Below are 5,819 nucleotides of genomic sequence, written 5' to 3' on the forward strand. Positions count from 1 at the left end.
ACAGATTTTCTTGCCACTACTGTAATCTCTCTTCTTGTTTCTTTTCTCGTTCTTCTTGTTTCTTTTCTTTTTCCTCCAACAACTGCTGTAGTCTCACTTGTTTATTTTGCTGTTCGAGCTGCCACTGTTACAGATTTTCAGTTGCCACTGCTGTAATCTCTCTTCTTGTTTATTTTCCTTCTCCTACAACAACTGCTGTAGTCTCTCTTCTTGTTTATTTTCTTTCTCCTCCAACCACTGCTGTAGCCTCTCTTCTTGTTTACTTTCTCGTTCTTCTTGTTTCCTTTCTTTTTCCTCCAGCAACTACTGTCATATCTCTTGTTTATTTTGCTGTTCGAGCTGCCACTGTTGCAGGTTTTCTTGCCACTACTGTAATCTCTCTTCTTGTTTCTTTTCTCGTTCTTCTTGTTTATTTTCTTTTTCCTCCAACAACTGCTGTAATAAAAGGTTTATAAAGTACAAAATATCATCTACAAGAAAACTTGTCAAGATACTTTGATCAAAATTAATGCAGAGTAATGCATTTTAATGCATATAAAATTTTAAACTAAAATATATACAAGTCACGAGAAAATAAGATAAAATAAAACCCTTAACAAAGAAACATACAGTAAAATATATAAATCCTCTTTAGCAATGATGCAGGTACACACATAGCCATATAACATTTAGCAAAGAAGAACATTAAAACGTATAAATAAGCCCTTTAACATAGAATTACATCATATATATTTAGCAACTTTAAAATCCGTCAACCAGACTATATATACAAAATTACTAAATCATCTTTAAATTGCACCATTTCAAGAAATTGACACTTAGTTCTTAATAGTCAAATTATTAACAACAACAACGAAAAAGAATGTATATAAACTAAAAGACTAAAATATGAACACGCTAATACATTTGCAACTCCAAAACAGAAATACATATAAAATTAATAAACTATATGTATAGTTACCCTTTGATTGCTGCAGTTATAGATATGATGGCTTCTTACACCTTAACCATGGCTCTCTTTGTAGTCATTAGCTCGGCACAAAAGCAGTACATTCTCATCAAACTGCAATGAAGGTGTTCTTCCCTGCCCCAGTCAGTCCTATTCTCAACTGTAGAGGGTCCAAGCCTATGTATGTGGTGCAGCCATCTCCCGAAAATGACGTTTAAGAGCGGGGATCTGCTGAAAGATAATTTGGTCCATTATGATGGCAGGTGAAACCATTAGGAACTCGACTTTTGGCTGTTACCAGATAGCTTTCCAGAGATTCTTCAATGAAGGTTCGATTGCAGAGTCTTCTAACGTATGTTGCTTCATCTCACTGACGGTTGGGGTACTTTAGAGGTTGAGGCACTGTTGGTTTGTTTATTTTTCGAAATTCACGAAAAGCTACTCGAGGGCTATCTGTGTTGGTCGTCCCTAATTTAGAAGCGGTAGACTAGAAGGGTGCAGTTAGTAAACACCACCCACTGTCAACTATTGTGCTACTCTTTTACCAACAAAAATGGATTGACTATCACATTATAATGCCCCATGGCTGAGCATGTTTGATAGCAAGATTAGTATTGATGGTACTGCAGATTTAATTGTGGCATTTGATGATGTCCACGGTCTTTGAGTGGTTGTCACTGCCCCAGTGGTGGTATATTTTTCTGCAGCATCAATAAACACCTTCCTTCTGCCTCGCTGGCAAATGGCCCCTTGAGGTGACATCAACTTTTTCAGCTTGGAGATTTAAAGCAGTGTCAGTTACTAGGAATTTTCATACGGGGTATTCAAGTAGGAGCTTTATGGTGTTTTATGACTGGACTGCTGCTGTTTCAACATCAGGCGTGGATGTGGTCATCAGTTACATTATTGGTGGCGTCACTATGCTGTCCAGCAGGAGCTTGGGTGTAGGGGATTCAGTCTCATCTGACAGACTTAGTATGTCCCATATGTATCAGTCAGCAATGCACCTTCAACCATAAGCTCTACTGGATCAAAGGTTAGGTTGGTTCCAGTCATTCTCAAAACAGTGGAAAGGTCCAAGGAGAAAATCATTTTCACCATATCGGCCTCCCATCCCATCATTTTTGATAATTCAGCACACATATGATTCGGAAATAAGCCACTACCAACTGGAGATGAAGAAGCCGACTTGGTCCAGAACTTGACCATAGATTTTCAATGTCCAGATTGAAAAAGTCAGGTTACTGAAATTTGATTGGTCAAAAGGTCAGACAAGTTTGTAGGTTGAAAGGGGGATCATAACTGACTGGTTGCGATTATTACTTTCCTCTAAATTTTCTTATAGAGACCAAGTAACACTGAACTCCCTTTACCAACTGACTCTTTTACAGGGCCCACATGCACTCATGCAAAAATCACCCATAGAACGTGTATTCCTCCTGTGTTCGTGGATACCTCGATCCACAGGCCACCATACGGCACCAACTTGACCTATACATATTTAGCTGTGCTGCCACTGTTGTCAATGAACAAAGCACTTACTGTGAAATTGGATCCTATACTTATACTGATTTAGATTAGGTAAAACTAACCTTTGATTTTGACCTGTGGCATCCATCAATGCTTATACCCTCTTTCTATATGGACCTTCTTTTAGTTACAGGTTTATTACTAGCAATTGTGCAAATTACAATTTCCACATTCCTCTAGTACACTTACAGTATACATTTTCGTACACTTTGAGCAGTTCCTTGTACTGAAACAATGCCGAGAAAATATTCATAAAACTGCGTTCTTTTCTAGATATCTAAATCAACATGACTGAAAATATTCCACCACAATCAAATAAAATAACGGGTACACTAAATTCATATTTGCTATGACATTTCAGCTAATGTCTGTGTACCTTCAATAATTTTATCTAAGTTATAATTCAGTTGAAAGTTTTGCACCATTCTTATTGGAAACCGCAGGTGAAACTGTGTTTTCTCTCAGACAGAGTACTGCAATACTCAGAAAATCATAGGTAAAACTGTTTTCTTTCTCATATTTAGCATGATTCACTTTTATATTCTCATGCTATTGTTACGTCTCCGTTCGTTAATTAACTTTCCGTAACTTCGTTCCGACTAAACTTTAGCGACACAAGTCCTTACCTAATAAAACTGGTTTATTCTTTCCGAATACAACTTTACGATACACTTATTTTCAACAGTCGCTCTATAATAAACGCTATACCAACGAACGTCAACAATACTTCTGACTGCAGTTCAATTACTCACTATCTACACACACATTATTGTCCCGTCACGTTGTCACCCTCTTTTATATACCAGACTACCCTATATCTAGTAAATGCTAGAGTATTCGCCAAGGTACAAGATAGTTCTAGAAACGTGGCGTGACACTAGTCATGTGACCTCGCTGACGCAACACTATGAACATTCAGTACTTGCTGAATATTTCAATGTTACAGGTTCTAACGAAAATAACACGTGTATTCAAAAATACCTCACAGGTCAATAATCACAGTAAGAGCCGGACTAAGGGCCTACTAGGCCTGGAGTCTGACACTACCAGTGGACTTACTCACACTAGTTCATAATACAACAAGCAAATAAAGTAGCCATTTAAGCTTTAGATATAACCAGCTATCATCAGGTCAATAGTATTTCAGAAAATGGCAATATTTATTGACGATAAGTAACCTGATAAGTTTCTTACAGAAGACAAATTAGGCAACTCAATTTCAAGTTTCACCACAGTCATGCGAGGATGCAGAATTTTTTGAAGGGTGGGGTTCACCCTGTAAAAGGCCACACATAAAAGAACAATAATGTCGTTACGACAGCGGAAGTCGCGTGACGCTGAGAGCATGCGCGTTGGAGTTTCTGGAAGGATCATGAATTATCGGGGAGGCCCGAGTTTGTGCGAGTCGCCCTCTTTTCTAGTATATATAAGCTTGGCGAGAAAAACCAATGCAATTGCATAGATAGATAGATACAGAGATAGATAATTGAGTGAAGCAAACAGTAGGCACCGTAAGTAAAATGTGTGAATCGCTGTGAATTATAGCGTGTGTTTATAAAAGTAGTTAAGTCAAAGTGACTGTGGAAATTCTGTGTATTACAAAGTTGTATCGAGAAAAAATAAACTAGTTTTATTTAAGAAAGGACTTGCATTGCTGAAGTTCCTCGGAAAGAATTTATACAGGAAATTAACAAACAAGCAAATACGCAATAAATTGGTGTCAGGAGTGGGATGGAAAAGAAGGAAAAAAGATGGAAATGAGAAGTGGCAAATCAAACTACAGCTTAGCAGATTTAATGGCAGCATTACAAGAACAGCAAAAGAAACAAGAAGAACGAGAAAATAAACAAGAAGAGAGATTACAGCAGTGGCAAGAAAACTTGCAACAGTGGCAGCTCGAACAGCAAAATAAACAAGAAGAGAAACAACATATGAAAAATATGCATACATTACAAAGTACAAAATAAAGTTTTATAAACGGTTTATTAATGTGTTCTTAATGGGTTTCTCATGTGATACTGCATTTTTGTGAAAAGTTATTGTAGCGATGTTCATTCTGTCACTGAGGTTTTTGATAAAGGGTTTTCTTTGATTCGTTAATGCTAACATTTTACGATATTACGTATTACGAGTAAAAGAGTGTTGACTATGTCATATATTTTTCTTTGCTATAATATGTGAGATAATGTATAATATTATTGCTAAAGTTTAATTTTCGGTAATTAGTTTGATGTATTTCGTGGTTAAATAGTTTATTTATGCATTTTTCTATCTTTGTTTAAGGGCTGTGGTGCATGTGAGACATCTAAGTGTTTGGAAGCTAGAAAGAGTTAATACAATTGTTTGCATGTATATTAAAGACAATTATCGGCTTGAAACAAGCCTAAGGTAGGGAAGGCAAAAGGGTGCGGTATAGACTAAGCCATGGGTTTCTATTTTTTCATAGCATTATAATATTTATTCTGAATTTACTCTTTGTTTTGAGTTCTGTATGTGCAGGTTTCACATAACACATGGATGATAAAACTGTTAAGTTGATCTTGTTTCAAGCTACCTTTCTTCTTTTGTTGCCCCAGAGTGGCTCAGCGGTAAAAACATGGTTTCGAGTGCACTTATCAGCATGTTAAATCTCTCCTAAAATAAATAAAAACATGTTTACACAAATACACACACCACAAATATACTATTTTTACAGATCTATATGCATATAGATTTTGTATATTTCATATTAATAACCTCTGTGAATGATGTTTCCATAACATTTATATTTTAATCATTTACTTGAAGTAAGAACACTCATGCATACCTGCTGTCAACCATTAATTATTTCTTGATATTTCTGGTATACATGAGCGTCAGATAGCCCATTGTGTAGCTTGGTGCTCAACCACAAAACAAACAAACCTTCTATGTTATTCTCAAAGTTAGACATATCCTTAATATAAGTTTAACACAACAGCAAATGTACAACGTTTCGACAAGGTTTTGTTACCCATTCAAGCCGTCTCCAACCATTATTAGTCTCAAAGTGGGTTCCTCATCGAATTTAGACATATCCTGTTACTACTCATAGGCAATATTACTTAATGCGATCTTGTGCGAGGATTTCGATAGCAATGTCTTCCAACGACTGTTCAAGTAATAACTAAAGGTTACGGCTTCTTATGTATTCAATGAGGATATCTTATCACTTGGTAGCGCCTGCCTATTTCTACAAATAAGAAACTTAAGAGTAGTAGAGAATTACGGTGCAAGCCAAGCTAATGTTAAGTAAAGGTAAAAGTACAAAGCTGAGAAGAGTGTTTCCTTGAAGGTAAAAAGTAAACACATTGTTTTTATG

This window comes from Limulus polyphemus, unplaced genomic scaffold (assembly GCF_000517525.1).
Source record: "Limulus polyphemus unplaced genomic scaffold, Limulus_polyphemus-2.1.2 Scaffold2053, whole genome shotgun sequence".
NCBI classification, from domain to species: Eukaryota; Metazoa; Arthropoda; class Merostomata; order Xiphosura; family Limulidae; genus Limulus; species Limulus polyphemus.